Source organism: Protopterus annectens, chromosome 1.part1, assembly GCF_019279795.1.
Source record: "Protopterus annectens isolate FY-2018-M chromosome 1.part1, PAN1.0, whole genome shotgun sequence".
Lineage (NCBI taxonomy): Eukaryota > Metazoa > Chordata > Ceratodontiformes > Protopteridae > Protopterus > Protopterus annectens.
In genome coordinates, this window is record NC_056726.1 from 1,911,232,133 (window position 1) to 1,911,252,132 (window position 20,000).

Consider the following 20,000-nt stretch of genomic DNA (forward strand, 5'->3'; position numbering starts at 1 on the left):
TGAGATCTGTTGGGTGCAGAGGGCCTAAGGCACTGTAGAGGAAGTGTAGGCAGGTATGTGCTGTTGTGCGCGAGGCTCTGATCTGCTGACCTCTGGTTATGGCGTCTTACATTGGGTTGGCCTCCACATTGCTTAACCAGTGTGGGCATTGCTTACTGCCGGCCAAACAAGCATAATCCCGCTTGCTGCAGCATACCCCCATGCTACTTCATGTATTTAGTTCACATTTGTTGATGGGACAATCAAACTGGATGCTTCTCCATTGTCAGCGGTGGCCTGGGGAGTGAAGCTCCACAGTAATCCCCAGCTACACATTACACATAGTACTGAGGTGTATACATTCATAGAGAGTAACAGACTTAACATAGCTACGTACGACATTCTTCATGCTTAGTTCACATTAACATGTCGGTATTATACATGCTTAGGTCAGGTTTACATGTCAGGTATGGCTGTTAACATAGGTCAGTTTAAGATGAACTGAGATTCCAGTTTAACAGATCTGGATAGGATACACTCAGGTATTCAGGTTAGGTTTAGTTATACCATACCTGTGTGTTAGAGTAGAAGTGAATAGTGAAGGAGTAGGTAGGTCAGTAAGGGGGGACATTGTAACTGTATAGTAGGCCGTTGGAATGATTGGTGGTGGAGCAATAGGGAAGGTATGCAGGATGTTGGGATTTGTATGTAGACAGGACAGGAGGTGTCTGTTTCACTAGTTGGTGTAGGGGTATGGCGTGTTAGTTGGGGGGGATTCACCAGGTGGTAAGCATGTGCTGCTCCAAGTGTGTTTGAGGTATTCCTTCATGTGTCATTTACATGTGCCGTGTGGAACAGCTGAGGTAATACACGTGGGTAGGGGGTTCCAGATTGTGCCAATATAGCTGGGGAAGAGGGTGACACCTACCTGTGACTGTGAACAGTAATAATAATGAAACAGGGGTCGATAGGTAAGTGGTCTTACTGGGGCACACAGAGGGGCAGATAGTAGGGGAAATGTCCAGGGATGTGCAGGTAGGCTGATGGGAAGGTCCACATGTGGCCATTTCTTCTCCAGCAACAGCTGTGTATATACACTACATTTGGAGTTAGGTTTGGACACTCACACCCCTGGGTGGGGGTGGGGACAACAATAATACTTTGTGATGTTAAGAAGTTCGGCTTACATGCCTACAGTGGTTTGTTGCCACCATGTGTTCTTTGATGTTATTTAGTGGGATTTGCAACAATACATCTGGTTATTCCGTACTTTGCCATGTAAAATAGACTGTGCTTCAGTGGGACTCGTAGTGGGTGTGGCTGCTTGTTGGGCAGCGGCTCTGCCCAATGAACACTATTGCTTGCATGCCTGGGGCGGTCCAACTAGAACCACCCCAGCAAACACCTGCATTCCTAGATCCATAATTACATACCCATAGTTCCCCCACCTGCACCTCCTCTACAGCACTCATCCTTGCTCTGGGTGCAGGTCAGGTCTAAACACACCACTACACACTGCCCACTCTTCACTTCACAGGACCCATCTCGTACATTGTCTCAACCCATGGGTCATCAGGCTTTCCTTCCCTTGTAGTCCAGGTACGTACATGCCCCATCTTGAAAGGTCATTGCACAGGCGTTCTCCTATAACGAGAACATTTTGGGGGTTTCCCACAAGGGACGCTCCTGTCTCTTTTCCAAGATTAGAATTCTCAGGTCCACAGTGCCCCCCCCAGTTGTATCCTGCCTGTGGTCTGGGGAGCAGTGGATTGTTTACATTGTTTGTGTGTTTGTTTGTATGTTTCCCCTGTCTTGCTGGGGGGGGGGTTAATGCTACATGTTAAACATTTGTTGAATGGGCCTCTCACCTCCATTGGCATGGTCTGTGAACATATGTCATTCTTAAGTGCTATAGCATATCACAGCTATATATCTGTTTATATCTCCACACACACACACACACACACACACACACACACACACACACACACACACACACACACACACACAGAAATATATATATATATATATATATATATATATATATATCTATATATATATATATATATATATATATATATATGTATGTATATATATATATATATATATATATATATATATATACATATATATATATATATATATATATATATTTACATATATACCAAACTGCGGAACACAGCTATAAAGCAGGATGACACAGAATAAAGGTTTCCACAAACGGGGTTAGCGCTTTCACAAAATCATTTGCTTCTTCAGACCTCCAAAGGATATGACATCATCGCCTTATATACACTCTTGAATTCAAATGAATCAGTCAACCAACAAACATAATAACAATAACAATATCATTATTAAAACCATCAGTAAAATTCACTATTACAAATCATACAAAATATCTATATGTATTACTAAATATATAAATACATATAAAACCATGAAAGAAATATGAACAAAACCAAAAATAAAAAATAGAAATAAAATTATTTCCTGAGTCTCCTGTCTCTGAGCGTTGCTGTAATAGCAATATGGTCATTAAGTCCATTACCCAGGTGTGCCTGAAGAGTAATGATCCATCTAAGTTCTACATTCTCAGTCTTATTAGAAACATCCCCTAGCCGTTCCCCCATAGCAATCAGTTCTAAAACAGTGAACCTAAAACTGTGTGGCTCACCTAGCTCAATAGTATGCTTAGCTAGGGCACTATATGTATGACCCCTCCAATAACAATATAGATGATCCCTAATCCATTCACATAGTCTCCTGTTGGTCTTGCCAACATAGAATGAGCTACAGCAGTCACATTTAGCTAAATATACAAGATTTCTACTATTGCAATCTGCTGTACACTTAAACCTGAATACCTATCCTGTGTCCGGATACTTAAACTCTACCCCATCATAGATGTACCGACAGAAATTGCAGGACCCACATCTAGATGTTCCTTCAGTAGATACCAACAATTCACTATAAGGGTCCATTTTCGGGTAGCATAATCTCCATTTAAGATTCCTCATATTCTTAAATGCAAAATGTTTTTTATTACCGACTATATCCATAATTTATCTGTCGGTCCTAAGTATCCTCCAATTGTTCTGCATAATCCTTCTAATTTCATCATGATCCCTAGTAAATGCAAAGCTGTAGGGGACACCTGTCATTCCACTTCTACATCCAGTAGACTCTACGGGTTTAGAGAAATACGGTCGAGCCCTCCCTTTACGCATTCTTTGAACCTCTCTGGTGAAATTATCCACAGTATCACTTTTAAACATCAGCTTTAGCTGTACATTCCGTAAAGTCAGTTTCAAATCAATCAAGGTATCAGCAATGTTCAAAGATGTACTATTGCTGACATGCTTCATTTGCATATATCGTCCTTGTTATCTTCTTCAGCCTTTTGGCTTGCTTTCACAGTGGCTGAGCACATCTACAGTTATCTGTAGTAGGAGCTTTTAACAACAATACAGGGGTTTCTTCTTTTCATCTTTATGTTTTGTTGCTGTTGTATGCATGGAGGACTATTGGTGGGGATATGTGGACACCTATGAGTGACCTCGCTCATTTATTTCCACTTTTTCTGTTCTACTTTGCAGGGGCATATGTATTCTGAGTTCTCTGCTCTCAGACATGCCCCCTGCACTTGAACACACTCCGTGTATGCCTAGGAGGTTGGGCCTTCATTAATATGCATGGCATGCTGCTGTCCTGCTCCTACACTAGTCCTTCATGATAGATTAGTAAATCTGGGGGCATGTTTAGAACACTTCATAAACAGAACTGATTATACCTTTCTTTTATAAGACTATAATAATATTGCCTGAGATATCTGTAAAAACAATAGTAACATAAATGTAATATCAATGAACCAAAATCTATATTGCCACATAAATAAGATCTGTTGGAGTAACAGCTATCTCTCCCAAATAACTGCTCCACCTAAGAAATAAACTACCACTTTTTGTAAAGAAATGCACTTGTCTCACTGTCTTCAAACCTAACTTATATTAAGTGGGAAACCAGAAATTTACCATAGCCTTGCCCCCTTTCCCATGTAGACTAAGAGGAGGTTGATGGGCATAATAGTGGGGATACAGCTTCAAAAGGCTTAACTTGACTATTGTTTAGAGCAACTATGAACCAGATATAAAAACTGCATAGGACATCTCCTTTATATGTAACCAAACATGTAAAGAGCTCTTCCAGTCTGGAAATACATTATGTATAGAAATGTGAAAGAGAGCTTCAAACAAAAAATAAATAAAGAAGGCATATTACATTCCTTAGAAAAGAAGGAACCATAAGAGTATCAGTCAGTGTTTGCATACCTTAATTCATTCATTCTCTGATTACCCACTTTATCCAATTCATGATCTTAGGGGAGTCAGAACCTTTGCCAGCACTCAGCTGATAAAAGACAGAGGAACTAATCCCAGATATCTGCAAGCAAACACACACACAGACACACACAGACAGACAGACACAAACACAGCACAGATACTAACAAGCAGTTTGGATGATCATCAGTTCATCTCAAGGACATGGAAGGAACCAAAGCACCCGACGAATCCAGATGACAAGCAGACAATACAAAACGGCACCTCCATCTCAGAATAGAACTAAAAGTCCAAGCAATACGAGGCAGAAATGTTAATTAGTGTATGACTACATCACTCTGCTTTGTAGAGTGTACAACTAATGTTTTAAAGCCATTGACTTCTTCAATGTCTTTGGATATTGTCAGTGTCTAACTGTAATGGATTTTGGACAGGATTTCTTTATTTAAGGTTTGGATACTTATTATTTTTGATATTTTAATCTTATTAGATTGCAGTTTTGTTTAATTTTAAATTTAGGATTAAAGCTACTGTTTTGCTCTTGGTAAGAGAAGGAGTAGATGGGTACTGATTCCTGTTGGTCTCTGACAAAGTAGTTTATATGGAACTTCATTGAGTAGTCTGAGTGCAGTTTTGGTGAGAACCTCGTCACTGCCTTTGTGCAGCTTGACTTTCTCTTGTGTACAGCTTCTGTGGGTTCTATCTAAGGTATAGACCAAGAGAAGACTATAGCAAGTGCACTGAACCCAACAACATCTGGGTTAATGCTACGTCTTAGGAAGCAGTTTGGAATTGGTGCATACTTTTGCTTCTGGTGAGAGCTGGAGCAAAGGATCATCGATTCCTAGCTGCATGCTGCTGTGTTGTAAACAGACATGTCTTCACTACCAGGCAGACAGCACCTCCAGTAATCAACTTCAAACCTCACAGGTGCTGCACCCCTTTTATTCCACATGGATCTAGAACCATGGATTTGCACATTCCAGCTATCTCTATGGCAGGCTTGGTTGAAATAGGCATCCTGAGAAAAATGTAGTCAACCACCTACTACTTAGACTGACACAGTGTATAAGAAATGTAGTTATATAATGTTATTGGAAGCAAAGCTTACACATAAATCCAAGAAAAATAACACATAGCTTGTCAGCACCACCCAACACTGCACAACAACGATCACACACGTCTCTGACCAAATACATAGATCTACATATGCTGTGGCTCTTAAAAGTAAATTATTTAAATCACAAAGGCCTCCTAAATGTAATCTAAGAGACAAAAACCATTAACAAAATCACAGACTCACAACACAGGCAGCAAACACCATAAAACAAATATTTAAAAGTCATACTAACTAAATTCAAAATCCCATAAAGCAAAGCACCAAACAGACCAATATCTTAAGTCATAGGACACTCCATAGTGAGCCATACCAAAGCATGACTCAGCAGGCCATGAAAAGGGAGGGACATGGTCATGGTCAGTTGCCTATCAGGTGCCAGGATTTGACACATCATACATGCATTCATGTCCTTGCACCACAAAAACATGTATGACACAGACATATTGCACATGAGTGTAAATGACTTGAGACATACCTCTCTGGACTATATGAAGAGTGGTACATAGGAGCTCTCAGAATATGTGCCTGAGGCAGATTTGAACCTAACCTCAACAAGTGCCTTAGCTCTTGGTGTTATTCTAGGGGGATACAATATTTGTATATATATATATATCTATAGCTATATATATATATATATATATATATATATATATATATATATATATATATATATATATATATATATATATATATATATATATATATATATATATATATATATATATATATATATATATATATATATCTCAAATCCCATAAAACTGACACCCAAAATCCTGAAAACTCAAAATCCTGAAAATTCAAAATCCTGAATCCCAAGAGACTGAAAACACACAGGATACAAACACTGACTATAGAGAAGACAAAGCATATTACTTTCCATCAAGTATGAGCATGGGGGGCTCTACCGCCCACACCCCATGGTATTTAAATATATCAACTTCGAGATCACTCTCCACAGAAAAAAATGGTGAACATACCATTACATGTTTCATGACTGCCTGTTGTAATCTTAGTAATGCTCCTTTCTAACTTGCTATACTACAACATAACTCATGGTAGTGTAGTATAGTGTAGTGTAACCTCAAATTTGATATATTTAAGTAGCATGGGGTGTGGGAGGCAGCCCTCCAAATAGGGGGGGTGCAGGGGGCTTGTCCCCTACTTACCTGGTGAAAAGTAATATGCTCTGTCTTCTCTTTGTTTCTCTGGGTGTCAGTGCACTGTAATATAGTCAGTATTTGTATCCTGTCTGTTTTCAATCTTTTGGGATTCAGGATTTTGAATTTTCAGGATTTTGAGTTTTCAGGATTTTGGGTGTCAGTCTTATGGGATTCCAGATTGTGGGTTTTCCGTCTTCTGAAGTGAATCCATATATATATATATATATATATATATATATATATATATATATATATATATATGCATATGCATATATAAATATAAATGAGTCTACTTTGAATCACTGAAAACTCATTTCACTGAATGTAAGTACTGTTGGGCAAATAAAATGTGTATGCCCTTTTCCCCACTGTAGTATGATCCTGGAGTTAGTATATGTATATATATATATATATATATATATATATATATATATATATATATATACATAGCTGAGGGTGTGGGAGGCACAGCCATCCACATTGGGCAGTGTGGAGGAATGTAGCCCCCCCACCTACTTTTGGTTTTATATTGTTAGCTTTCTGTGAAATGAGATTCATAAATATAAAAGCTAAGTAATTGGGGGCTACACTCCCCACACCCCCAATGTGGGGGCTGTGCCCCCCACACACCCCTAAACTATATATACTAACTCCAGGATTGCACTACAGTGGGGAAAAGGGCATATACATTTTATTTGCCCAATAGTACTTACATTCAATGAAATGTGATTTAGTGAAATGAGTTTTCAGTGATTTGAGCTTTCAGCAATTTATTAAGGGTGAATTGAAATTCAGTGAAATTAGTTTTCATTGAATGGAAATAGACCCATACACACACACACACACACACACACACACATATATATATATATATATATATATATATATATATATATATATATATATATATGGATCCCTATCAGATGACAGAAACTTCATATGACTGAAACTCATTTGAATGAGACCATAAGACTGAAATTTCAAAATACTGAAAAATCACTTGACTGAAACCCATAATACTGAAATTTTACAATGCTAAATTTCAACATACTGAATTGTAAATTGTAAAATATAAAACTTGTATAGGTGGGGTGGCTATGCCCCCCACACCCCCCATTGTGGGGGGCTGTTCCCCCCACACTCCCTAGCTATATTTACTAACTCTAGAATCATTCTACAGTGAGGAAAAGGGCATCCTATTCTGGTTTTATATCATCCACTTTACAATTCAGTATGTTGAAATTTAGCATTGTAAAATTTCAGTATTATGGGTTTCAGTCAAGTGATTTTTCAGTATTTTTGAAATTTCAGTCTTATGGTCTCAGTCAAATGGGATTCAGTCAAATGCAATTTCTAGCATTTGATAGGGATCTGTATAGATATATATATATATATATATATATATATATATATATATATATAGGTTTACTATTGAAAATGCGAACGGCACTTGGGCGACAGTCGGATAGTCGAACGTATAAGGTCGGAAACACGGATGTCGAAGACATAATAATCAATCTATGAACGGTTTTAACATGGGTCGAGGTAGGGAAGATGTTTGTAGTAGGGAATAATACTGAGCACCTACCTCGACCCTTGTTAAAACCGTTCCTAGATTGATTATTTTGTCTTCGACATCCTTGTTTACGAACTTATATGTTCGACTATCCGACTGTCGCCCAAGTGCCGTTCGCATTTTCAATAGTAAACCATATATATATATATATATATATATATATATATATATATATATATGTACACATGTATATAGATGGTAGACAATTCTAAATGTTTTGCCAGGGTTGGCCTCCTGCTATCCTCCCAACGCTTTTGTAAGCTGCATAAATCCTTATCCACCATCACAGAGATGTTTTTAGGTGATTTAAGCTTCCAACATTTCAACATAACAAAAACAGAATTCAGATAACATAACAGTATTGCTGCTCAGTGCTAGGAACCTTAACAAAAAACTGCAATCCCTAAATGTAGTTTTCATCCTGGAAAACATTGATATATGCATCATCACAGAGATATGGTTTAAGATCAACAAGACCAAACCATCACTGCAGGGTTTCATTACCTACCACAAATTCAGGCCCGTCACATTAGACAAAGGTTCTAAAGCTGCCAGTGTCTCCATATTCTTAATTAGAAAATTCACCTCTAGACTTGCTAGACAAGGTAATGACCTGGAACTATTCCATGTCCAACTTATTATTAACAAAACTGCTTGTCATGTTATTGCTAACTATATTATCCTTCTATAACCCCCTTCAGCCCATACCTACCAACAAACCTGTATGGAGTCCCTAAGCATTACACAAAAACTATTCCTCTAGAAGCCTTTAACTACCTCTCATTTACTTGGGAGAGTCATTCATCCATGGCTCCACAAAGTCTGCTCTTCACTTTTTCCCTTAGAACTGCTGTAGCTCTCAATTTAAACACCATATTTTCATTCTAAGGCCCTTCACTGGTCCAATTAAGTAATCCTACAAGTTAGCACTATTAAACCATAAGCACTACTTACTCTTATACTCTCTACGATTACCCTGTTCTCTATTGGTCCGTCTTAAATTCAGTTTCCCTATTACTCCAGCATGTCCAAAGGTCAGTCAATGGTTTCCTCTCCAGTCCAGCTGGTAAATCTGGGAATTTTGAGGCAATGTTACAACTGTCTCATGTACATGGACAACCCTCTCCTCCTCCAAACAGGTTCAAATATATGTGAGAGATGCAACTATTTAGCCAAACTGGAGGCTGAGCTCTCTCATCTCAAAACTGGTGTAACCAGTCAGGAGGAGAAGGTAACCTCACACAACACAATTCCAGAATCACATAGTCCCACCACATCAGCGAACTAAACACATAAATACACAAAAACATACTCGGAGGCTCTAAATAAAAATCTACCTAAGCAACAGAGACCTCCAAAGCAGACATCCAAGCAAACGCTACCTCAAAACAAAACACACACAACACATAACCCACAAAGTCAGTGTGCCAAGCAGCTACAGCACTTAAGGCTGAATAACACACCTGATACTCTTGTTATAGGTGACTCTATTGTCAGACACACTGACGTCCCGCTCACCAGGCTGAATAAAGAGAAGGTCACGGTGAGCTGCCTGCCGGGTGCTAGGATCTGACAAATAACGCAAGCACTCAGGTCACTCCAAAGCAAATACAAATATGACTCAGTCATTGTACATGCTGGTGTGAATGACCTGAGACGTACCTCCCTGGACTACATGAAAAGAGACATATAGGAGCTCTCTGATCATGTAACCCAGGCTGGTATGACTCTGACTGTGAGCAGCATCTTACCCTCACCTAGAATGATGCCACAGTACAAACACAAAAATGATCGATTTTAACAATTGGCTAAAATTTTGGTGTCATTCAAAGGGGATCCAGTGTCTGTCAGCCTGGGATGACATGCTTGACAAGCCACATTGCTTCGCTAGGGACGGCTTGCACCTGTCACCACTGGGCTTTTGGATATTGGCAAAGGCTCTTGCCACCCCCATAGTGCCTTTTTTAGGCAAGGCTCAAAAGTCAAACACACCCCCATAGACAGCACAAGGAACAAAAAACTAAGGGTAATGCTGCTAAACGCCAGAAGTCTTAACCTCAAGATGCACGCACTTGAAGCTCTCCTCAGTATGGAGAACATCAATATCTGTGCAGTGACAGAAACCAGGTTCAAGGCTCCAGAGAGCACCCCAGCACTACCAGGCTATACCTCATATCGTGCTTTTCGGCCCCAAAACCCGGACCGAACCACAAAAGGAGGGGGAGTTTCCATATTTATCAAGGATATCCACACCTCCAGGTTAGTGGCATTGCACAAAGTATCTGAGACCATCCATGTGCAACTAATAGTGGGCAAGACTGCTTTTCAGTTTATAGCATCCTACAGACCACCCTCTCAAAGTCAGGAATCCCATTCGTCTTTCCTGAAAACATTGGAGAACAGGAAGATCTCTCCGAATACCATTATATTGGGCGACTTCAACTACCCAAACATTGACTGTGAGCACTACTCAAGCCCCAGCACCTTAGCCCAAAGATTCCTGGAAATTATAAACTCAAATGCTATGGAACAACTAGTCACCACTCCCACAAGAGGGGACAACATACTAGTCCTGATCATTACCAACATGGGTACTCTATGCTCCACACCAGAAGTATATCCCTCATTGGTAAGATCAGACCATAAATTAATTTCACTGGATGTTCACATCCTGACCCCACCCCCAGCCCAGAAAACCACAGTGAAAAAACTTCTCAAAAGCAAACTTCTCACTTCTCAAAACCGAAGTGGAATCCTTCAAGGCCCCAGGGCCAGTGGAAACTACAGCCCAAACTGCAGAATCCTATATAAATGCATTCTACAGACATCTCCAGGAATGCATGGATCATGCTATCCCAAACAAAACCAAGACCCAATCATCCAAAGGCAGACGTCCAGTCTGGTGGATCCCTGCCATAAATTAACTGTACAACAGAAGGAGGAAGCTACTACGATAGAGCAAAATCCCTAATAGGGAAGGCATCTCTGATCAGTACTAGCAAAAAATTACGATCCCTCATAAAATCCTCCAAGGCCAGCTTCGAGAGAAAAATTGCCCAGGACACCAAAGACAATCATAAGGCTTTTTTCAGTTATGTTAGAAACCTGGGATACAACTCCCAGACTTGTTCTGAGTTGATTCTAAACGACAAAAAATACACTGAACCCACAGACATCACCAATATCCTGGCAGACAGGTTCAGTGCAAACTTCTCCACCTCTCCCCCCCAAAAGAGCAAGTATCTATCCCGGCAGTGGGCTGCCTCCCAAACATCTCAGATGCTCAGGTGAAGGCTGCCCTCTCCAAAGCAAAAAACACTGCTTCCGTGGGACCAGATGGCGTCCCAGGTTGCGTCCTTCATGAACTACAAGAGGAACTAATCCCTCAAATAAAACAGCTATACAATCTCAGCCTCACTACAGGATATGTGCCCACAGAATGGCATACAGCAACAGTGGTCCCACTCCACAAAGGTGGAGCCTCTATGGACCCTGGAAACTATCGCCCCATAAGCCTGACTAGCTTAGTCTGCAAGGCTATGGAGAGGATCATCATGGAGCTCATAAACAAAGACATTGGGGACCTACAGACACTAGATCCTACCCAGTTCGGCTTTGTCAAGGGCAGATCCTGCCTTTTGAACCTGGTTGACTTCTTTGAAACAGTCACCAAAGCCATAGATGAGGGGAAGGTAGTCAACACAGCCTATCTGGACCTTGCAAAGGCATTTGACACAATACCCCACTCGGGCATCATAGATAAGCTATCCAGCTTAAATATAAACCCCTATGTCACAAGATGGGTCGCAAACTGACTCAAAGACAGAACACACAGAGTGAGAGTTGCTGGAGCCATGTCAGACTCGAAACCGGTCACAAGTGGCATCCCACAGGGTTCTGTCCTGGGACCACTCTTGTTCGGTATATACTTTTCTGAGGTACAGACAAACGTGGGAGGACTATGGCTCACCAAGTTCGCAGACGACTGCAAACTGGGCGCCATAATCAACTCTCCAGCTGACACAAACATCCTTCAAAACGGTCTCACAGAGACAGATAACTGGTGCCAGCGCCATGGTTTAAAGCTAAATGCCAAAAAATGTATAGTCATACCCTTTGGCAAAAACAATGTGCCCACAAATTACCACATAGGCGGAAACCCATTAAGTACAGAGAAAGTTATTAGGGACCTGGGGACCCAAGTTGATAGCAATCTCTCCTTTGAAAACCACATTGCCAAAGTGGTTAGAAAGACCTTCTATATAGCCCACCTCATCACGAAGGGTTTCACATCTAGATCAAGAGAGGTAATTGTGCCTCTTTATTCATCCCTCATCAATCCTGTCATAGAATACAATGCCCCTTTTGGGATGTAACTTACCCGACACCTTCAGCAATTAGAAAGACCCCAAAAGTATCTCACCAAGAGGATCAAGAGTCTCAAACAGATGCCATATGCTGCTCGGTTAAAAAAACTCCAGCTCTACTCAGTTGCATACCGCCTACTTCGAGGCGATCTATGCCTGACATACAAAGCTATGTAAAATCCAGAATTAATGGACATGCTCCACCTCAGTAAATCTAAATCCCTTAGAGCCACACGCTCGAGGGACTTGAACCTCAGCACAGAAATAAATAGAACTTGCTGGAGGGACAGGTTCATAACCCAGAGGCTCCCTTCGCTCTGGAATAGAATCCCAGTTCATGTGAGGCAGAGCACCTCACTGAATCTCTTCAAGAAGAATCTCGATAAGTGGATGGGGGATCGTAGGTTTGTCCTAAGGATTACTCCTGTGTCACTATTAGACAGAGGCACAGTAAACTAAACCTTAAAAGGCACAGTATACTCAAATCAAGGGGTGGCGTAAGCCATACAGAATCGGGCTAGGCTTATAATTGCCCCAGGGCAGATAGCCTAGTATGAACCTATGAACATATAAAGATGTATCCAGAAATGTCTGGACTTCAACAACACAAACTTTCTGGACCAGACAATGTGCACCACAAACAGGGAAGTTAACATCTAGGACTTCACCCTTAACCAGTATGAAGCAACTTTGATCCTCACCCGCTATAAATTCCTGCCTGGTCAAATCAGACCAGAAATCAGTCACATTCATCTTAATAATTATGCCATAAGTATCTTCCAAGAGATTATGCCAAGACTAATCTACTAAAACTGAGAAATGGCCTGGATAATTTCAAAACTCTTCCCCTCAGGTTATGCAGAATCCTTTACTGTCAAATTCTCTGCACATTTAAATAGGTGTATAGAAGCATCTTTCCCCTCAGATGAAACTATAATGCCAAATTTAAAAATAACCCCTTATGGTGGAATCCCAATATAAATAAAATCTATAATAAAATAAAAAAACACTCATTGCACACAAAAATAAATTTAGCTCTCTAGATGCCAATAACGCCCTTCTAAAAATTAACAAGGAACTCCAGACCCTGACCAAATCAACCAAAGGTAGATAAGAGGTAAACATAGCCACCCAGGTAACCACAAAGCCTTCTTTATGTTAAAAATCTCAGAAACAATGCCCATCACTGTACAGAGCTAATTGTGAAGGATATCACATACTCAGACTGAGAGGATATATTTCACACTCACTCCTCTCCCCACCTATATTCTCAGATCACATACGTGCAGCTATACCCACCTCAAACATCTCAAGAACAAGTCCTCAAGGCACTATCCAAGGTCAAGAGCACTATTTATATGGGGCTGGATAACATATCAGGATGTCCACTGGTCAGCCTAAACATTAAATGTCAAACTCTCAACAAAGGTTATTCAATATCAGCCTCCATAAAAGGCTTTGTGTCAGATGATTGAAGGATAGCAATAGTTATCCTCTTGCACAAAGATGGGCGTCAATGGACCCAAGTAATTATAGACCCATAACACTAACCAGCTACATTTCTAAAACTATTGAACAGATCATTATGGAATTAATTAATCATTAAATAGGTCACCTGCAAACTCTTGACTCAAGCTAATTCAGATTTAACAAAAGCAGATCCTGCCTATTTAACCTGGTCAACTTCTTCAAGAAGGAAAGTTAAGCAATGGAAGAGGGCAAATCAGTATACACTACATTTATAGACCTCACAAAAATGTTCAACACCATCTCAATTCCAATATTGCATATAAACTCTCACAGCTAAATGTAAATCCCTACATAACTCACCGAATAGCAAACTGGCTCATAATTAAAACCCAGGAAATTAGCCACAAGATGGCTTAGTATAGTCTTCTGCCAAAAGGTCACAGAACTGTCTTCAAAAAGAACCTATTGTTACAATAACATCATGTAGAGGGTACATCTGTCTGAAGTGCTTAGTGAAGGTCTAGATCACATAACCTTTCCTGACAAAACATGGACTGATGTAGTGAGTTTATGAAGTAAGTATCAGAAGGCTGCTGCAAGATCAGCCTCAGAGTTGTTTTCCACTGACTGTTCACAAAAAAATACATTTGCCAACCAGGAAACATGGCATGCAAATATGACCTATACCCAGGGGCGGCTCATGCTATAGGACTGCAGGACTACAGCACTACTATCTGTAGAAAGAAAGAAGAAAATAAAACAAAACCTGCACCTGTAGATAAATAAAACAAAACTCCAAAATTGCGAGTCCCGGAACTCCACACATGCGTGCTTGGGGTTCCTGGGACTCACAGAACTCCAGAATGCTGTGTCAGGCAGTCCAGATAGGGGAGAAAGGCATCTCTGCCCTGCAGCCCAGAAGTCTATGAGGTGATGACTGCATACAACAGAAGGACACCGGACTGCATCGTCTGCAGACTGGAGCCTCCAGCCTACTCTCGTGGGGAAAACCAGCCAGCTAGGAGAACCGGAAACCAGCTGTTAGCTTGTACAGGCTGAGGAGACTGCTGTGACCAAGTAGGCTGGAACTAATTTAGGACTGGCTATGGGCTGAGGAGACTGCTTTTACTGTGTGGGACCTTCAGGTAGGGTGTGTGTTGCGTGGGCTGAGGAGACTGCTGTGACCGAGGAGGCTGGAACTAATTCAGGACTGCTGCCACGACCGAAGAGACTGCATTTTAGTTGCTATGGGATGAGGAGACTGCTTTTACTGTGTGGGACCTTCAGGTAGGGTGTGTGTGTGTGTGTGTGTGTGTGTGTGTGTGTGTGTGTGTGTGTGTGTGTGTGTATGTGTGTGTGTGTGTGTGTGTGTGTGTGTGTGTGTGTGTGTGTGTGTGTGTGTGTGTGTGTATGTGTGTGTGCCATGCTGGTGGTTGACTGAAGTGGAGGGGCTTGTGGTTTGCAGGTATTGTGGTTAGCAAAAAGATTAACAAAAATGTAAATGTATAATGTTATGATTTATTTTTGACTTTTTGGCTCTTGTAGTCATGTTATGGCTGAAAATAGCCATATGGTCCAATATGCTTACTTGTTCAGAATAAAATAAAAAAATGGAACCACAAGTGATTCACCATACTTTTTTGAGAACTGTTAATATCACAGATTTCATCAAATCCAAAAGAAGAGGTTAAGGTTCCTGAGGACTAGAAGAAGGCAGGTGAAATTCCTCTTTCCTATGTTGAGGGCAAACCATGGGTTTGAAAGTATTGACCTGTTTAATTTATAGGGAAAACATGGTTTGACTAGTGAAATAATTAAAGTGGGAGTACTTAGAAATTAGAGCCACTGTAGAGATATTGGAAGAAGGACCTACATCACAAAAGTGATATACAGAACAGGTTGGTTTTACTTAGCATCTGCTTGTCTAGCTTCCTGATTAAAGTAAGACTGTTTTAAGGTGAGACTAGATACTTCATATTAGTTTTAGATACTGAACTTTAGGAATTAATGAATACTTGATTTATATCTGGAAGCTGTAAATATCCATGGAATGAAATTGTCAGTGACTTAAATCATGTGAATTGATTCCTTGTAAGGAGTGCTGAATTCCTGGGAAGTAGAGTTTTAGCATTTTTCTTTCTATTTTGAAATATTCTTGGAATTTGGATGGTGTTATTTGTACAGATTTGTCTTAATCTGCACAATTAAAACTGTCATCACTCTGAAATGGAGCAGGAGGCAGTTTGTGGTAAGATAATTATATTCTTTATTCACTTTGTCTTCTGAACTCTTTGTAAGTTGTTGTCTGTACTTCTTTCTTGTTCTTTGCTCCAGATTTACTAATCTTTCAAGAATGTATTACTGATTTCTTGACATTTGATTCCAGCATGACCCTAATTATCTGGGCATTCTGTGTTTTGATTTGGTGTGTGTGTGTGTGTGTGTGTGTGTGTGTGTGTGTGTGTGTGTGTGTGAAATATTCCAGTTGCTATATACTGGTGGCTAGAGAGAACACATGGTGGTGAGTAGAAAATACCTCAGGCTTGAACCCTGTACCTTGGCTGCAGGTGGCAAGGGCCTGAATTCCCTACACACCACCATTTGTAAAAAGAAATGCAGATTTTTGCCTCATATTTGTTCTGTTCCTCATAAAATATGTGGTTTCTGTATGTTTGTTTTTCTTTGTAAGGTCAGTAGTGCAGTGGTGCATTGGTAGCATTGTTGCCTGACAGCTACAGGTTCTCTGGTTTGATTCTCAGCTGGGGTGTTTTCTGTGTTGAGTCTGCATATCCTCCCATCTTGCAAAGACATGTGGCTGGAGTGTTTCTCCCTGGGCCTCTGCTGATAACTGGCTTTTGTTCCAGGTCAGACTTTCCTGGTTAAAAAATGTTAAATAAATAAAAATAAAAGACATTTAAATTTCAGACTTCATATTCTTCAGAAAGTACATGGTAACACAAATCCTTTTATTCTAGCATTTTTCTAAGTTTATAACATGGATATTTTAAATGTGTCCCTATTTTTGGGACTGTATTTCCCCATTATTGGTTTTGTCCAGGTTTTATGTGCTAAGGTTGAGAACTATGGTGAGAACTGAATTCACTGAATATGTTTGGGGGCTGTATTCCCCCATTACTGGCTTTGTCCACGTGTTTTTGCTAAGAGGTTGAGAGCTATGGTGAGAACTGAATTCACTGAATATGTTTGGGGGCTGTATTCCCCCATTATTGACTTTGTTCAGGTGTTTTGTGCTAAGAGGTTGACAGCTATGGTGAGAACTGAATTCGCTAAATGGTAGCCATTTAAGTTTCACTCTTCCCCTCTTTCACAGAGCAGCTGATGTGGCATAGTGGTATGTTTCTCTGACTGTTTTGCACATGGTCCCCCCGAGTTCAAGTCTTGGTAGTGAAATGTATGGTGATAACATGGCATTTTATTCTAGCAACTTTTCAACATTATACAAGCAATGTTTAAAATGTGTCCCTGGTTTTTGGGCTTTTGTCCCCCCCAATAAATTTTGGCTGTTTCCAGATTTCTTGTGCTGCAAGGTTCAGAGATACAGTTGAGCATCGAGTAGATTTTACAAGGAGCTGAGAGCTGCAGGGGAACAAAAGTTTAGTGCTGCTTATGCTAAGTCTGCTTGCATTGTTAACAGCACAACAGGTAGTGTACTTGCTTTTGATGCAGAAGGCTGTGGGTTCTACTCCCACAGTAGGTCGATGCATTGCTGATACCGTACTGTGTTGTAAAGGGGGTGGATGCTACCGTCCTTTTTGGCGAAGATATCTAGTAACTATTAACCTGCTATCAGTTTGCCATCCATTCTTAATTGCAATGTTACTAGCTTATCATTTTTTTAATGCAACATAGGCAATTTATTCCTCAAGGGCAGCAGGCACTTTATTTGTAGATGAAACAATGACATATAAAGTTGTTTGCTAGCAGCAACCTCTTCATTAGTTACAGATTTCTTTAATGTGGAATTGTTTAGATGACTTTTACTTCTTTAGAGATTGTGCATATTTACTGATACTGGTGGAGTGTAAAAGTCTGAGTAGTCATTTATGATGGAAATGTTCTGAATTGGTCAGTTTTGTCATTATTAGTGCATGCATTTTTGTTTCATTGTTTACTGGAAAAATGTTCAAAACAATAAATTTAAAATGCCGTCTAACAACTGTACTGTATTGTACAAGGAATATTACTTATTACAATCAGGAAGGCGTATCAAAGAGCATGTGTATGTTTCATGTTCAAGGGGCCTATGATTTGAAAACAGCCCAAAGTTAATCTTTATCTGCCATTGGCAAAATGTATTTTCTTTGAATGTAGGTTTTAATGCTATTTCAATGAATGTGAGTTTCAAGGGCAGAGAAGTTTTAATGCTAAGTCTATTTTCATTGTGAGACTACATTGCTTTGTTTAACAGATATCTATTAGGGTTTGTGCTGTAAATGCAAAATAAAACTTTCAAATGAAATCCAAATCATTGCAGAAGTAAAGCAGTATGCACATTACAGTGTTTATGGTAAATGGGGCAAAATAACCAAGGAATGGGACATTAGAATGGCTGCAGGGTGGAGGCTCCATTCAACCATGATTTTGTGAGGGGGAAGGGCAGCAAACTCAAAGTCAGCCCCGGCTGAACTATACCTCTCAACTGTCCAGATTTTTGCAGAATGAATATATTTTTGCTTCTTATTTTTGGTTTGTTCCTCGTAAAATGTGTGGTTTTCTGGCAAATCATTTAGGAATGATGTCACTAAATAATGACAGACATTGAGTTTCAGACATCATAACCTTCAGAAAAATGCATGCTAAAGCAAGACCTGTTATTCTATCAACTGTCTTAAGTTTATACAAGAGCAATTTTTAGTACTGTTTGATGTTCTCCTAATAAATTTTGCCTTGTCCAGATTTCCTGCATGAAGAGGTTGAGAGGTACGTGCACATAAATCGCTTTATAGAATTAGGAATATCCAAACCTCTCAACTGTCCCCAGTTTTGGCTCAAAATGTTGCTCTCCCCCTAATAAGCCCTCCTCAAAAATGGTAATTTTGGAAGAAAACGTGGAGGGTTTACAATTATAAATAACTGTAATGATCAGAGTTATAAATTACTTTTATTTCAGAAATGCATGTAGATGCTCTTATTTTGTCAGCTGCTCAAGTTAACAGTACTAATATTAAAAAGGTGTCCCTTCTTTGACAGGTTCCCAGCTGTAATGTGTGGCAATTTTATATTTTTTGCATCATATTTTTGGTCTGGTTTTCATAAAATTGTGGTTTTCTGGCAAGTTAGTGGCAAATCATTAAAGACTGAAGTTAGAAAATAATGGCAGACATTTGAGTTTCAGATTTTATACCCTTCAGAAAATTCATACTAATGCAAGGCCTACTACTATTTTATTATGTTTCTAAGTTTATAAAAGCAATATTTAAAAATTGTCCTTATTTTTGGGCCTGTGTCCCACTTCTATGTATGGCTTTGTCCAGATTTCTTGCTCTTAGGTTGAGAGGTATGATGTGTCATAGCCATCACCGTCAGCCAGAGACATTTCAAATTGTGACATACTTGTTGCACCCCACTCCCCATTGTAGTGGCTCTGGATGTGTTCAAGCAAGGCGAGGAGCAGTTATGCAGTGTAATTGTGTAGAGTATTCCCCCATCCAAGGTAGACCACAAGTACGACCATGACTTTTGGTCTGTCCTTGATTTTGCAGAATGTTCAGGTTTTCTGTCATATTTTTATACTGTTGATTTATACTTCTTATTATTCAGAAAATGCATGCTGTCGCAGTGCCCTGTTGCTCTGTGTTTAAGTAGAAATGCTTTAATGACCATCAGGTAAGCTTGTCAGAGATTGTAAGATGCAAATAAGCTTTAATTAGCATACTGTTAAAGAATTACCAACATTGAAAACCTTTTTGTTGTTGCCATGCAGGGAATACTTGCATAACTAGATAACATATAAGCCTTGAGTATTGA